Source organism: Ranitomeya imitator, chromosome 7, assembly GCF_032444005.1.
Source record: "Ranitomeya imitator isolate aRanImi1 chromosome 7, aRanImi1.pri, whole genome shotgun sequence".
In the NCBI taxonomy this organism is placed as follows: Eukaryota; Metazoa; Chordata; class Amphibia; order Anura; family Dendrobatidae; genus Ranitomeya; species Ranitomeya imitator.
In genome coordinates, this window is record NC_091288.1 from 67633198 (window position 1) to 67650341 (window position 17144).

Here is a 17144-nt window from a genome sequence, read left to right on the forward strand (position 1 = left end):
GACCATGGATATTGGCCCCCAAAGTCTAAACATAGCAGCCCACAGATGCCCCAGAAAAAGAGCATTTATTAGATGCCCAGGTGCAGTGGCAAGTGGAGCAATATTTGTGGGTCTGATGTCATCTGTTTTATAGCTGCTTGTACCACCGGCATGCCTGCACGCTGCGCCTCGCCCCCCGGCAGGGATGCAATCTCACCGCCGCAGCCCCCATCCTTGCCTCCCTCCTCCTTCTTTGTCGGGTGCTCCCCAGACACTGTGCTTAGGGTGAGCAAACACTCCCTCCCTCTTAAAAGGGCTCTGCACGTCGTCCTAGAGAGTCACCAGCCAATGGCTGGGAGGCACTTATTATTTAAGGGACCTCCACCTTCATGGAGCCTGTGCCGGGTTGTTAGTCTGTTCCCAAAGATGCTTCCTAATTGGTGATACCACCACAGCTTAACACCCAGATCCCTGTACATCTCTCCAAATGTCCTCCTCTTGGACAGCATACCATTCTCACAAATACCTAACAGGCAGCCACCCTACATTTTATTATTACAACCCCTGGCAAAAATTATGGAATCACTGGCCTTGGAGGATGTTCATTCAGTTGTTTAATTTTGTAGAAAACAAGCAGATCACAGACATGGCACAAAACTAAAGTAATTTCAAATGGCAACTTTCTGGCTTTAAGAAACACTAGGGGAAAAATTATGGAGTCACTCAATTCTGAGGAAAAAATTATGGAATCACCCTGTAAATTTTCATAACCCAAACTAACACTTGCATCAAATTAGATCTGCTCGTTAGTCTGCATCTAAAAAGGAGTGATCACACCTTGAAAAGCTGTTGCACCAAGTGGACTGACATGAATCATGGCTCCAACACGAGAGATGTCAATTGAATCAAAGAAGAGGATTATCAAGATCTTAAAAGAGGGTAAATCATCACGCAATGTTGCAAAAGATGTCGGTTGTTCACAGACAGCTAAGTCTAAAATCTGGACCAAATACAAACAACATGGGAAGGTTGTTAAAGGCAAACATACTGGTAGGCCAAGGAAGACATCAAAGCGTCAAGACCTGAAACTTAAAGCAATATGTCTCCAAAACAGGAAATGTGCAACAAAACAAATGAGGCACGAATGGGTGGAAACTGAAGTCAACGTCTGTGACTGAACTGTAAGAAACCGCCTAAAGGAAATGGGATTTACATACAGAAAAGCAAAATGAAAGCCATTATTAACACCTAAACAGAAAAAAACAAGGTTACAATGGGCTAGGGAAAAGCAATCATGGACTGTGGATGACTGGATGAAAGTCATATTCAGTGATGAATCGCGAATCTGCATTGGGCAAGGTGATGATGCCGGAACTTTTGTTTGGTGCCATTCCAATGAGATTTATAAAGATGACTGCCTGAAGAGAACATGCAAATTTCCAGAGTCATTGATGATATGCGGCTGCATGTCAGGTAAAGGCACTGAGGAGATGGCTGTCATTACATCTTCAATAAATGCACAAGTTTATGTTGATATTTTGGACACTTTTCTTATCCCATCAATTGAAAGGATGTTTGGGGATGATTAAATCATTTTTCAAGGTGATAATGCATCCTGCCATAGAGCAACAACTGTGAAAACATTCCTTGAAAAAAGACACATAAGGTCAATGTCATGGCCTGCAAATAGTCCAGATCTCAATCCAATTGAAAATCTTTGGTGGAAGTTGAAGAAAATGGTCCATGACAAGGCTCCAACCTGCAAAGCTGATCTGGCAACAACAATCAGAGAAAGTTGGAGCCAGATTGATGAAGAGTACTGTCTGACACTCATTAAGTCCATGCCTCAGAGACTGCAAGCTGTTATAAAATCCAGAGGTGGAGCAACAAAATACTAGTGATGTTTTGGGGTGTTTTTTTGTTTGTTTACTTTTCATTATTCCATAATTTTTTCCTCAGAATGAAGTGATTCCATAATTTTTCCTTATGCTTGGTTAAAAAAAGTAACCATTACTGACTACCACATTTTTTGCTCTTGATTTCTTTTAGTGTTTCTTAAAGACAGAAAGTTGCCATTTGAAATTACTTTAGTTTTGTGACATGTCTGTGATCTGCTTTTTTTCTACAAAATTAAACAATTGAAAGAACATCCTCCAAGGCCAGTGTTTCCATAATTTTTGTCAAGGGTTGTACTATTATTATACATTAATATAGCGCCATTTATTCAATGGCGCTTTACATGTGAAAGGGGCAAATATAGACAAGCACAATAAACATGAGCAAAACAAGGCACACACAAGTACAGAAGGAGATCTAGCAATGTTTGAGAAAGACTGGGCGAAACCTAACCTTACTTATCACTCTACCGATCTTCACCTATATTGAACACTGTGGTGTATGATTATTTCTTATACAATAAAGACACTATTTGCAAAGTACTCAAATGCTTACACATTAGCAAATACAGATGGCAGATCACAGTGTCTGTATAAAAAAAACATATTTAAACACAATATTTTACATTGTTTTAAAAATAAATAATGTGTGGGAATTTTGCTGTTTATAAGGTGGCTATGGGGACATCATACTGTGTAGAGGGGAGACGTGGGGATAACATACTATGTAGAGTGGAGATGTGGGGCTATCATACTGTATAAAGGGGAAATGTGGGGTAATCATGCTGTGTAGAGGGGAGATGTGGCTATATCATACTATGTAGAGGGGAGATGTAACAATATCATACTGTGTCTAAGGGAGCTATACTTTGGGGCGCTCATGGGACTTTATTAAATGTTAAGTGGGCACTTATCATTATAGAGGTATTCAAAGTATTGTGACTGTGAAAAGGACACATGGGAAATTAATATAGTCTAGGGCTACGTTTTACCATCTAGAGGGCACAATGGCATTTTACTTTGTAACAGGCACAGATATGGGCATTATTTTATGGGCCTCTAAGAGAAATACAGTAAGTATAGTAATAGGGACACATAAGTGTCATGCTGTGACGGTGTTCGGTAAGGAAGGGGGGCCTCAAACTGTACCTAGAACTGAGACCCTAACTATCCCTGTCACTAGGGTACTTTTGAAGGTAGAGAGGCCTGAGTCTTTGACTTTACTATGCTCCTTTTAAACCCTGATCTGTCCCCTCCCTCGCCCCATGAGGCCTGAGACAGAAATATAAGGTAGACAAGAAAAAAAGACAAAACGGGGATAACAGAAAGCAACAAACATACAAACAATCAACAAAGGTAAAGAGGTATATAGGGAAGAATAAGAATGTACCAACCAAATTGGAAAAGGACAATGAGGAAAGCATACACCCAAAAACAGCATACAACAGTCTTGAGTAGCAACAACGATCTGCTATTTTGCAAAGCATCTCCAAGGAGCTAGGAACCAAAGCTTTCACTGGCAAGACAGAGAAGGTCTGGCCAGGTTTTATATGGAGGTACTGACCTGATCAGAAGAAGCTGAAAATTTAACTGCAAGTTTCTGACCAGCATAATAGTTTAATATGGGACATAAATACACAGTCTAAATTGAAAATCTGCAATTCACAATACAAACTGATCTTCTAGTTCCAGATCTCCCAGCAAGGACTTGACACACTCATGACAGCATCGAGGAATTAGCAAAATGAGAAGTTTGTGCAGGTTAGGAATAGATGGGGATGGTGCTGGAAATGTGAGAAGTCAAATGTGTCGTTGTTGTAATCTCTCCAGACAAGTTCTGGCTGGAGAAGTTGTCATGTCGGTCTGGACCACATGGAAAAGACTCCACAACTACATCACAAAGAAAGTCATCTGTAAATCACATTCTACAGTCATGGCCAAAAGTATTGACACCCCTGCAATTCTGTCAGATAATACTCAGTTTCTTCCTGAAAATGATTGCAAACACAAATTGTTTGGTATTATTATCTTCAGTTAATTTGTCTTAAATAAAAAAACACAAAAAGAATTGTCCTAAAGCCAAATTGGATATAATTCCACACCACACATAAAAAAGGGGGTGGACAAAAGTATTCACACTGTTCGAAAAATCATGTGATGCTTCCCTAATTTGTGTAATTAACAGCACCTGTAACTTACCTGTGGCACCTAACAGGTGTTGGCAATAACTAAATCACACTTGCAGCCAGTTGACATGGATTAAAGTTGACTCAACCTCTGTCCTGTGTCCTTGTGTGTACCACATTACGCATGGAGAAAAGAAAGAAAACCAAAGAACTGTCTGAGGACTTGAGAAACCAAATTGTGAGGAAGCATGAGCAATCTCAAGGCTACAAGTCCATCTGCAAAGACCTGAATGTTCCTGTGTCTACTGCGCAGTGTCATCAAGAAGTTTAACGCCCATGGCACTGTGGCTAACCTCCCTAGATGTGGACGGAAAAGAAAAATTGACAAGAGATTTCAACACAAGATTGTGCAGATGTTGGATAAAGAACCTCGACTAACATCCAAACAAGTTCAAGCTGCCCTGCAGTCCGAGGGTACAGCAGTGTCAACCCATACTATCCGTCGGCATCTGAATGAAAAGGGACTGTATGGTAGGAGACCCAGGAAGACCCCACTTCTTACCCCGAGACATAAAAAAGCCAGGCTGGTGTTTGCCAAAACTTATCTGAAAAAGCCTAAAACATTTTGGAAGAATGTTCTCTGGTCAGGTGAGACAAAAGTAGAGCTTTTTGGGCAAAGGCATCAACATAGAGTTTACAGGAGAAAAAAAAGAGGCATTCAAAGAAAAAAACACAGTCCCTACAGTCAAACATGGCGGAGGTTCCCTGATGTTTTGAGGTTGCTTTGCTGCCTCTGGCACTGGACTGCTTGACCGTGTGCATGGCATTATGAAGTCTGAAGACTACCAACAAATTTTGCAGCATAATGTAGGGCCCAGTGTGAGAAAGCTGGGTCTCCCTCAGAGGTCATGGGTCTTCCAGCAGGACAATGACCCAAAACACACTTCAAAAAGCACTAGAAAATGGTTTGAGAGAAAGCGCTGGAGACTTCTAAGGTGGCCAGCAATGAGTCCAGACCTGAATCCCATAGAACACCTGTGGAGAGATCTAAAAATGGCAGTTTGGAGAAGGCACCCTTCAAATATCAGGGACCTGGAGCAGTTTGCTAAAGAAGAATGGTCTAAAATTCCAGCCGAGCATTGTAAGAAACTCATTGATGGTTACCGGAAGCGGTTGGTCGCAGTTATTTTGCTAAAGGTTGTGCAACCAAGTATTAGGCTGAGGGTGCTAATACTTTTGTCTGGCCCATTTTTGGAGTTTTGTGTGAAAAAATCAATGTTTTGCTTTTTGCTTCATTCTCTTTTATGTTTTTTCATTTAAGACAACTTAAATGAAGATAATAATACCAAAGAATTTGTGATTGCAATCATTTTCAGGAAGAAACTGAGTATTATCTGACAGAATTGCAGGGGTGTCAATACTTTTGGCCATGACTGTATACCTGTACTGTAATCTCTTATATGTTCTGCAGGACTAGTATCTACCACTGTTAGCCAAGGCTAAGTGTTCACTGGTCGTCAGCTGGGAAAGCTGAGCAAAATGAGTTGTGTTGGAGATGGTGAAAGACAAGTCATAATCCCTCTGAAAAAAGACTGCACAGGCCATATGCGCCAAACTGCAAGTGTCAGTGGTTGCTATGGACAATAGCTGGTAGTGTGACTGAACTGAGACTAGTCCAGCCTTGTCTGAGTAGCCGAGGTCTGTATTGTTTATTTATTGGTGTTGGTCTTTGTATAGTGATTTATTTTCAGTAGCAGCAAGATCATCTGTTGTGGTTCCCCTATACCCACTATTAGCATGCATCACCATAGTTCAAAATAAGGTTACCTGGATAGAAGCCCACTAGTAGCTGTTACTGTAGCTGTAGACATCAATAAGAAGAAGACGGCATGTTCTTTTTGCTCTTATTTGTTGTTGCCTGCTTATGATTGGTGTTCATCATGCAGGGGAAGAAGTACACACCCCATCCACTATTCCATAATGTAGCCAGTTTAACCCACCCTCTTTAACTTCTTAGCTCCATTTGACGTATACAACGGGTGAAAAAAATATTGAAAATGTCACCATTTTCTAAGTAAATATATATCTATAGGTGCTGTTGACATGAAATTCTTCACCAGATTGTGTGTTTAAAATTTGTTCCACAACATTTAGAAAAGCCCGTGAAATACTGGCAGAATATAATTTGGTCAGATGAGGCCAAAAAATGTTTGGAGGCCAAAAGGCACTGCATACCACCCCCAAAACACCATACTAGCAGTAAAGGGTGGAGATGGGAATATCATGTTGTGGAGCTGTTTTTAGAGTATGACTCTGGCAAATTTAATTTCATTAAAGGAAGGATGAATGGACATATTTAAAGTTATATTTCAAGGCTCATTAAAGAGTTGATAATGACTTGTAGGATTGCTACTTCCAATAGGTGGCACTAGAGTTCAAGTCCTCTTCCTCTCTGAAGAGACAATTTGCATATTTAATTTCCCAGAGGAGCATACAAGGTGTTTAAGTCTCCTCGTACTGCTGTGCTAGACCTGGTATGTCAGTCTCCACAAGGAGAAAAATTACCTCTTAGATCCCAGTCTTAGCCTCTCACCCAACCAAATCAGATCTCATACTTTGTACTGACGAGGGGCAATACCCCATAACACTGTGTCTGCAAAATAAGATTCTGATTGGGCTTTTATCCTAAGTCATATTGCATATTGTTAAAGGGTTGATAATGACTTGTAGGATTGCTACTTCCAATACGTGGCACTGGAATTCAAATCCTCTTCCTCTCTGAAGAGACAATTTGCAAATGTACCAAGACATTTTTGATAAAAATCTGCTGCCATTTAACAGGATGATCAAAATGTTATGAGGGTGGATGTTTCAGCAAAACAATAATCCAAAACACGCAGCCAAGGAAACTCTCAATTCGTTTCTGAGAAAGAAAATAAGGCTGCTAAAGTAGCATAGCCAATCACCTTACTTGAATCCAATAGAAAATTCTCAGGGGTCATAGAAGGAGCCCACGGAACCTTCAGGATTTGAATAGTGTTTGTGTGGAAGAATGGGCCAAAATCATACCTGAGCAATGCATGCAACTAGTTTCTCCATAAAGGAGGCGTCTTAAAGCTGTTATCACCTACAAAGTCTTTTGTGTGAAGTATTAAATAAATTGTTGGAGATGTTTACCTATATTTGTTTGGACTGTGATATGACAGTCACATCTGCTTCCCTCATGAATCAGTTTTGAAGACGCATAGGGAGAATGTGGTCCCCTTGGTTACTGTTGGTTTGTGAGTAGTAATAATAATTTTTATTTATATACAGTAGCACCAACTTATTTCGCTACACTCTACAATTAAGTGGCGACATATTCAAACAATTAATTCAATACAAGGTAAGAAGTTTAAACAGTAACATCAGGAGTAAGGGCCCTGCTCGCAAGCTTACAATCTACAAGAAAATAGTGGGGGTGTACATGGACCCATTCCAGTGCCGAGGATAAGGGAATTGCAGGACATGAAGGAAACGCTCATATCATTTCGGTGAGATCGTTTCTTTTGTTCATAAATTTCTTTGAGCCTTTACATTATGGGTAACCCTTGTTGACACATAAGGTGAATTTTGTTATCAACAGTTTTTATGACAAGGTTTTATCATCATTAATCTGCTAAAAGCTAAGTGCTACAATTCCCATGTACTGCTATACTACATCTCCTGTTATTGTTCTCGGACTACCCTTAAATCAGATGATTCTTTTCACGCTGCTGCAATGCAGGTAGGTGCAGGCTCCACTAGATGGCAGCAGAGTGGAAGCAGGAATGCACCTAAACAGAGCTGGCCTGCAGTACAGCAGTGAGGCTACCACAGGTGGCAGCAGAATAGTCAAACTAGCAGAGTCAAATCTTAGACTGTAGCGCACTACCAAAGGAATAAGCAACTCACCGTCAGAGACATGCCAGGGAGTCAGTAACAGTCAGGAGCAGATAAGCCAAAAGACAAAAGACAGAAGCAGGTCAGGATACAAGCCAAGTCAAAACAAGGGAGTCAGCACACTGAAGAGAAACACGAAGTCAAGACGGGAATAGGGGAAAACAGAGACACGGATTCAGATAGCGCAAAAGTAGCAGGACAAATCAGAGCAATCAGACTCAGCTACAGCAGCACTAGACAAAAACTATAACAGACATCGCCTGCAGGAAACAGCAGCGATAAATAGCCAACCTGAGCCCAGACAGAGGCTGGGAAAAGTTAACTCTTGACGTGACCAGACCAGGAAAAAGGGAAAACAGGACTCAAAATCCGCTCTGGATCATGACAATTTTGCTCTTGTTTCTGGACTATTTGTTTTTTTATATGGCTTTCGTGATCTTACGTTGCCTGTCTGCCCTGCTGGCCTACCATCTGGCAGTTCTGTCCATTACACATTTTTGCAGCACAATCGCAAGATGCTGATGGGCTACTGTACTACAGCACAGAGTGGTCTGACAAAGGCCTCCAAATCTGCCATACACCATAGCCTATCAGATAGTGCTAGAAGTGGGCCCCGATAGGCTACCTGTAGGTAAAGTATTGAGAGGATAGTGTAATATACAGATTAGCCCCCGATGCCTTATATCATGCACAACGATCAAGGACGATTTGTGCCCCTGACGGTGGCAAGACACAACACGATACAAATGATGCTGCTTATGTCCTATACAAAATTGAAAAAGATCCCAGCATGCATCCTATCAGTTGATGCTAAAAAAGCATTCGACCAGGTTAATTGGCCATTTTTACATAGTGCTCTTAAATAAATCAATTTAGGTCCTAACATTCTCAACAAAATAATGGCTTTATATTAAGACCCCTTTGCCAAGGTCCGTTGCAATGGCACCTAGTCAGAATCTTTTGGAGTGTCGAATGGAACAAGACAGGGGTGTCCACTCTCCCCTTTATTGTACGCTATTGTGATGGAACATCTGGGAATGGCCATCAGGAAAAAGTCAAATATTCTAGGAATCCCAGTCAGGCACGAATCTCATAAATTGGAGCTATATGCAGATGACCTCTTATTGTACATCACTAATCCTAAATCATCACTGCCCTCTATTCTGAAAGAATTAGAGACATATAGTCGACTGAGTAATTTTAAGGTAAACCTTTCTAAGTCAGAGATTTTGAACATCAATATCCCACAGGAGGAGGCACAATTGTTAAAGGGATCCTTTCCTTCCTGTTGGTGTAATGGTTCTATGAAATATCTTGGAGTCCAATTGCCCTCAGACTTATTCAAGCTCTTCCATCTGAATCATGAGTCTTTGTTCAGTCGTGTCAAAGCTGAGTTCAAGGCTTATGATAAAACACGATTATCGCTGTTCAGTAGAATTAACGTCTTAAAGAAGGACATTCTTCCAAAACTGCTTTATGTATTTCAAGCGGTTCTAATTGTACTCCCCTGTTCCTTTTTTAAGCAACTAAATACAGTCTGTAACCATTTCATTTGCAGATCAAAAAGATTGAGACTGGCCATAAAATTTTTGGCTAGATCTAAATCTCAAGGGGGGCCAGCCTCCTGAATTTTCAACTCTATCATGCTGCGGCTGTGCTGGGGCAGATGGTGGACTGGATTAATGGCGCGAATCAGAAGTGTTGGGTCACACTAGTGGAACGCCCGCCAGGGCCATGGGGTACCCAGTACCGGGTCCAGTACTCACAGGGGAATGTCACGGTGGTGGCAACCTGGTCCTTGGCCCTGGGTGCCCATGTTAAAGGGAATATCATTAAAGGGGTTTTGAATAAAGTTTGTGTTCATGACACCACCTGTGGTATTCGGTCAGTGGGGACCGACACTGCTTAAAGGGGTCTACTGGGGTGATGTTAAGGCAGCTGAGCTGGTATAACTTCCCACAGGTGAAGTATGTCCCCACGGCTCTCGGTGTATGGATGAGGATGGTGAGTGGTGCAGTAAAGAACGGAGGACACAGGATTGCAGTCTCTTTACCTGGTTTACTGAAGACTTTAGGCAGCCACAGTCCAGGGCACCAGATCACAGGTACAGGCAGGGTCCGGCTGGCTTGGAAGCAAATTCAGAGTCCCCTTTACCAGGTGGAGTTAAAAGCCTTCCTCGTAGCATGGTGGTATTGTAGTTCCTTACTGCCTATGGTTTCTGGCATGGTCCTCACAGTTCTCTCTGTCCTCCATAAAGGTGTGACAAACCCGTATGACAGGTGGCTCGAGCCTTTTTACAGGGTTTCTATCATGACCTGGGCTCTATGTGCCACTGTGCCTCCTGGGTATTAATGGGAACCTGTCACCACTTTTTTGCTCTATCAGCTAAAAATATCATTTAGTTGCTTGTCAGGTATGCATTCCACATCTACATTTGAAACCCCCCGACACCCCGTGCATCACTCATAAAAAAACCTTTTAATTTGTCCCGCGCTGTATGTTAATCTGTTCAGTCCGGTCCGATGGGCGTTGCCTCTGTTCCCTCACTCCACCCCTCCTCGGCTTGATGTACGCTGTTATGAACTGGTGATTTAGAACCACAATGGACCTGGTGGTTAAGAGCACAGAAACTGACCTGATAGTTACTAATAACATAGGACGAGCTCTGAGACGTGGGAACTCTGCTGACCGCAATCCCTAATCCTATCACACCACACTAGAGGTAGCCGTGGAGCGCTCCTGACCAGACCTAGGCGCCTCGGCACAGCCTGAGGAACTAGCTAGCCCTGAAGATAGAAAAATAAGCCTACCTTGCCTCAGAGAAATTCCCCAAAGGAAAAGGCAGCCCCCCACATATAATGACTGTGAGTTAAGATGAAAATACAAACACAGAGATGAAATAGATTTTAGCAAAGTGAGGCCCGACTTACTGAATAGACCGAGGATAGGAAAGATAGCTTTGCAGTCAGCACAAAAACCTACAAACAACCACGCAGAGGGCGCAAAAAGACCCTCCGCACGACTAACGGTACAGAGGTGCTCCCTCTGCGTTCCAGAGCTTCCAGCAAGCAAGAAAAACCAATATAGCAAGCTGGACAGAAAAAATAGCAAACAAAAGTAACACCAGCAGAACTTAGCTTATGCAGGGAAGACAGGTCACAAGAACGATCCAGGAGAGGGCAAGACCAATACTGGAACATTGACTGGAGGCCAGGAACAAAGAACTAGGTGGAGTTAAATAGAGCAGCACCTAACGACTTAACCTCGTCACCTGAGGAAGGAAACTCAGAAGCCGCAGCCCCACTCACATCCACCAGAGGAAGCTCATGGACAGAACCAGCCGAAGCACCACTCATGACCACAAGAGGGAGCTTGACCACAGAATTCACAACAGTACCCCCCCTTGAGGAGGGGTCACCGAACCCTCACCAGAGCCCCCAGGCCGACCAGGATGAGCCAAATGAAAGGCACGAACCAGATCGGCATCATGAACATCAGAGGCAAAGACCCAGGAATTATCTTCCTGACCATAACCCTTCCACTTAACCAGGTACTGGAGTTTCCGTCTCGAAATACGAGAATCCAAAATCTTCTCCACTATATACTCCAACTCCCCCTCAACCAAAACCGGGGCAGGAGGATCAACGGATGGAACCACAGGTGCCACGTATCTCCGCAGCACTGACCTATGGAATACATTATGGATGGAAAAAGAAGCAGGAAGGGTCAAACGAAAAGACACAGGATTAAGAACCTCAGAAATCCTATACGGACCAATGAAATGAGGTTTAAACATAGGAGAGGAAACCTTCATAGGAATATAACGAGACGATAACCAAACCAAATCCCCAACACGAAGTCGGGGACCCACACAGCGCCTGCGGTTAGTGAAACGTTGAGCCTTCTCCTGGGACAATGTCAAATTGTCCACTACATGAGTCCAAATCTGCTGCAACCTATCCACCACAGTATCCACACCAGGACAGTCCGAAGACTCAACCTGCCCTGAAGAGAAACGAGGATGGAAACCAGAATTGCAGAAAAACGGCGAAACCAAAGTAGACGAGCTGGCCCGATTATTAAGGGCGAACTCAGCCAAAGGCAAAAAGGACACCCAATCATCCTGATCAGCAGAAACAAAACATCTCAGATATGTTTCCAAGGTCTGATTGGTTCGTTCAGTTTGGCCATTTGTCTGAGGATGGAAAGCCGAGGAAAAAGACAAATCAATGCCCATCCTAGCACAAAAGGCTCGCCAAAACCTCGAAACAAACTGGGAACCTATGTCAGAAACGATGTTCTCCGGAATGCCATGTAAACGAACAACATGCTGGAAAAACAATGGCACCAAATCAGAGGAGGAAGGCAATTTAGACAAGGGTACCAAATGGACCATCTTAGAGAAGCGATCACAAACCACCCAAATGACCGACATCTTTTGAGAGACGGGGAGATCCGAAATAAAATCCATAGAGATATGTGTCCAGGGCCTCTTTGGGACCGGCAAGGGCAAAAGCAACCCACTGGCACGAGAACAGCAGGGCTTAGCCCGAGCACAAATCCCACAGGACTGCACAAACGAACGCACATCCCACGACAGAGACGGCCACCAAAAGGATCTAGCCACCAAATCTCTGGTACCAAAGATTCCAGGATGACCAGCCAACACCGAACAATGAACCTCAGAGATAACTCTACTCGTCCATTTATCAGGGACAAACAGTTTCTCCGCTGGGCAACGGTCAGGCCTATTAGCCTGAAATTTTTGCAGCACCCGCCGCAAATCAGGGGAGATGGCAGACAAAATTACCCCCTCTTTGAGAATACCCGCCGGCTCAGGCAAACCTGGAGAGTCGGGCACAAAACTCCTAGACAGGGCACCCGCCTTCACATTCTTAGAGCCCGGAAGGTACGAAACCACAAAGTCAAAACGGGAGAAAAACAGCGACCAACGAGCCTGTCTAGGATTCAACCACTTGGCAGACTCGAGATAAGTCAAGTTCTTGTGATCAGTCAAGACCACCACGCGATGCTTAGCTCCTTCAAGCCAATGACGCCACTCCTCGAATGCCCACTTCATGGCCAGCAACTCTCGATTGCCAACATCATAATTACGCTCAGCAGGCGAAAACTTCCTGGAAAAGAAGGCACATGGTTTCATCACCGAGCCATCAGAACTTCTTTGCGACAAAACAGCCCCTGCTCCAATCTCAGAAGCATCAACCTCGACCTGGAACGGGAGCGAAACATCTGGCTGGCACAACACAGGGGCAGAAGAAAAACGACGCTTCAACTCCTGAAAAGCTTCCACAGCAGCAGAAGACCAATTGACCACATCAGCACCCTTCTTGGTTAAATCAGTCAACGGTTTAGCAATACTAGAAAAATTATTGATGAAGCAACGATAAAAATTAGCAAAGCCCAGGAACTTTTGCAGACTCTTCAGAGATGTCGGCTGAGTCCAATCATAAATGGCCTGAACTTTAACAGGGTCCATCTCGATAGTAGAAGGGGAAAAAATGAAACCCAAAAATGAAACCTTCTGAACACCAAAGAGACACTTTGACCTCTTCACAAACAACGAATTTGCGCGCAGGACCTGGAACACCATTCTAACCTGCTTCACGTGAGACTCCCAATCATCCGAGAAGACCAAAATATCATCCAAGTATACAATCAGGAATTTATCCAGGTACTCTCGGAAGATGTCATGCATAAAGGACTGAAATACTGATCGAGCATTGGAAAGCCCGAATGGCATAACCAGGTACTCAAAATGGCCCTCGGGCATATTAAATGCTGCTTTCCATTCATCGCCCTGTTTAATACGCACAAGATTATACGCACCACGAAGATCTATCTTGGTGAACCAACTAGCCCCCTTAATCCGAGCAAACAAATCAGACAGCAGCGGCAAGGGGTACTGAAATTTGACTGTGATTTTATTTAGAAGGCGGTAATCAATACAAGGTCTCAACGAACCATCCTTCTTGGCCACAAAAAAGAACCCTGCTCCCAATGGCGACGATGACGGGCGAATATGACCCTTCTCCAAGGATTCCTTTACGTAACTCCGCATAGCGGCGTGCTCAGGCACCGACAAATTAAACAGTCGACCTTTAGGAAACTTACTACCAGGAATCAAATCGATAGCACAATCGCAATCCCTATGCGGAGGTAGGGCACTGGACTTGGGCTCATCAAATACATCCCGGTAATCCGACAAGAACTCTGGGACCTCAGAAGGGGTGGATGATGAAATAGACAGGAATGGAACATCACCATGTACCCCCTGACAACCCCAGCTGGACACAGACATACATTTCCAATCCAATACTGGGTTATGGACTTGTAGCCATGGCAACCCCAACACGACCACATCATGCAGATTATGCAACACCAAAAAGCAAATATCCTCCTGATGCGCAGGAGCCATGCACATGGTCAGTTGGGTCCAGTATTGAGGCTTATTCTTGGCCAAAGGCGTAGCATCAATTCCTCTCAATGGAATAGGATACTGCAAGGGCTCCAAGAAAAACCCACAGCGCCTAGCAAACTCCAAGTCCATCAAATTCAGGGCAGCGCCTGAATCCACAAATGCCATGACAGAATAGGATGACAAATAGCAGATCAAGGTAACGGACAAAAGAAATTTCGACTGTACCGTACCAATGGTGGCAGACCTAGCGAACCGCTTAGTGCGCTTAGGACAATCGGAGATAGCATGAGTGGAATCACCACAGTAAAAATACAGCCCATTCCGACGTCTGTGTTCTTGCCGTTCAGCTCTGGTCAAAGTCCTATCACATTGCATAGGCTCAGGTTTATGCTCAGATAATACCGCCAAATGGTGCACAGTTTTACGCTCACGTAAACGTCGATCGATCTGAATGGCCAAAGACATAGACTCATTCAGACCAGCAGGCATAGGAAATCCCACCATGACATCCTTAAGGGCTTCAGAGAGACCCTTTCTGAAAATTGCTGCAAGCGCACATTCATTCCATTGAGTGAGCACAGACCACTTCCTAAACTTCTGACAATATATCTCTACCTCATCCTGACCCTGACACAGAGCCAGCAAATTTTTCTCAGCCTGATCCATTGAATTAGGTTCATCATAGAGCAATCCGAGCACCAGAAAAAACGCATCAATATCACATAATGCAGGATCTCCTGGCGCAAGGGAAAATGCCCAGTCTTGAGGGTCGCCACGTAATAAAGAAATAATGATCCTAACTTGTTGAACTGGGTTACCAGAGGAGCGGGGTTTCAAAGCCAGAAATAGTTTACAATTATTTTTAAAACTCAGAAACTTAGCTCTATCTCCAGAAAACAAATCAGGAATAGGAATTCTAGGTTCTAACATAGAATTCTGAACCACAAAGTCTTGAATATTTTGTACTCTTGCAGTGAGATGATCCACACAAGAAGACAGGCGTTTAATGTCCATCACTATACCTGTGTCCTGAACCACCCAAATGTCTAGGGGAAAAGAAAGACAAAACACAGTGCAGAGAAAAAAAAATGGTCTCAGAACTTCTCTTTTCCCTCTATTGAGAAGCATTAGTACTTTTGGCCTCCAGTACTGTTATGAACTGGTGATTTAGAACCACAATGGACCTGGTGGTTAAGAGCACAGAAACTGACCTGATAGTTACTAATAACATAGGACGAGCTCTGAGACGTGGGAACTCTGCTGACTGCAATCCCTAATCCTATCACACCACAGTAGAGGTAGCCGTGGAGCACTCCTGACCAGACCTAGGCGCCTCGGCACAGCCTGAGGAACTAGCTAGCCCTGAAGATAGAAAAATAAGCCTACCTTGCCTCAGAGAAATTCCCCAAAGGAAAAGGCAGCCCCCCACATATAATGACTGTGAGTTAAGATGAAAATACAAACACAGAGATGAAATAGATTTTAGCAAAGTGAGGCCCGACTTACTGAATAGACCGAGGATAGGAAAGATAGCTTTGCGGTCAGCACAAAAACCTACAAACAACCACGCAGAGGGCGCAAAAAGACCCTCCGCACCGACTAACGGTACGGAGGTGCTCCTTCTGCGTCCCAGAGCTTCCAGCAAGCAAGAAAAACCAATATAGCAAGCTGGACAGAAAAAATAGCAAACAAAAGTAACACCAGCAGAACTTAGCTTATGCAGGGAAGACAGGTCACAAGAACGATCCAGGAGAGAGCAAGACCAATACTGGAACATTGACTGGAGGCCAGGAACAAAGAACTAGGTGGAGTTAAATAGAGCAGCACCTAACGACTTAACCTCGTCACCTGAGGAAGGAAACTCAGAAGCCGCAGCCCCACTCACATCCACCAGAGGAAGCTCATGGACAGAACCAGCCGAAGCACCACTCATGACCACAAGAGGGAGCTTGACCACAGAATTCACAACAGTACGCATTCTTCGCCATGAATCTCGCAGAGCGCGTACAGATTTTGCGCGTGCGCATTCCAATGTGACCTCGCGCGTGCGCAGTATGCTGCCCAAAGGCAGGCAAAGCCGAAAAGCAGTACGGCGCAGCACTGGTGCATGCGCTATACTGATTTTCGGCTTTGCCCACAATTGGGCAAAGCATACTGAGCACGCGCGAGGTCACATTGCAATGTGCACGCGCAAAGTCTGTACGCACTCTGGCCTCAAATAAGTGGCCTGTGGAGCAAGTTCTTTGATGTTCACAAACACATTACAGATAAATCATCATCTAGAACTCCCCAGATCGGACTTCTTTCTATGGTACCAGGGTCTTTTGAATCTATCTACAGAGGATTGCTGAGACACTATTTATCAGCCACTAGAACAGTCATTCCCAGACACTGGCATTCTAGAATCGCTTCATCTATCCAAGAATGGTCTCTTGAAATGGATTTCTTGTGTAGAATGGAAAGACTCTTTGCTTATAATAAAATTAGCTCAGACAACTTTTTCCGTACTTGGCAAGGATGGATTTTATTCAGAGACTCCCCAAAGTACTCCTCAGTCCTTCTGTCATGAAGACACCATATATTGTACTTGTACATACCTGATTGTACCGAAAGAAAGGGGTTAAAAACACCCAACGAGTATATTAGCCCAAAAATTATCTTTATTCTGGTGCACCAGATTTTTAATCTGAACAATAAATTTTAATTTATATGGAAATTTTTATGGAATATTACGAGTGCTGGATCTACCTGTGTTCAGGCCATATTCCAGCACAGTCAGACACA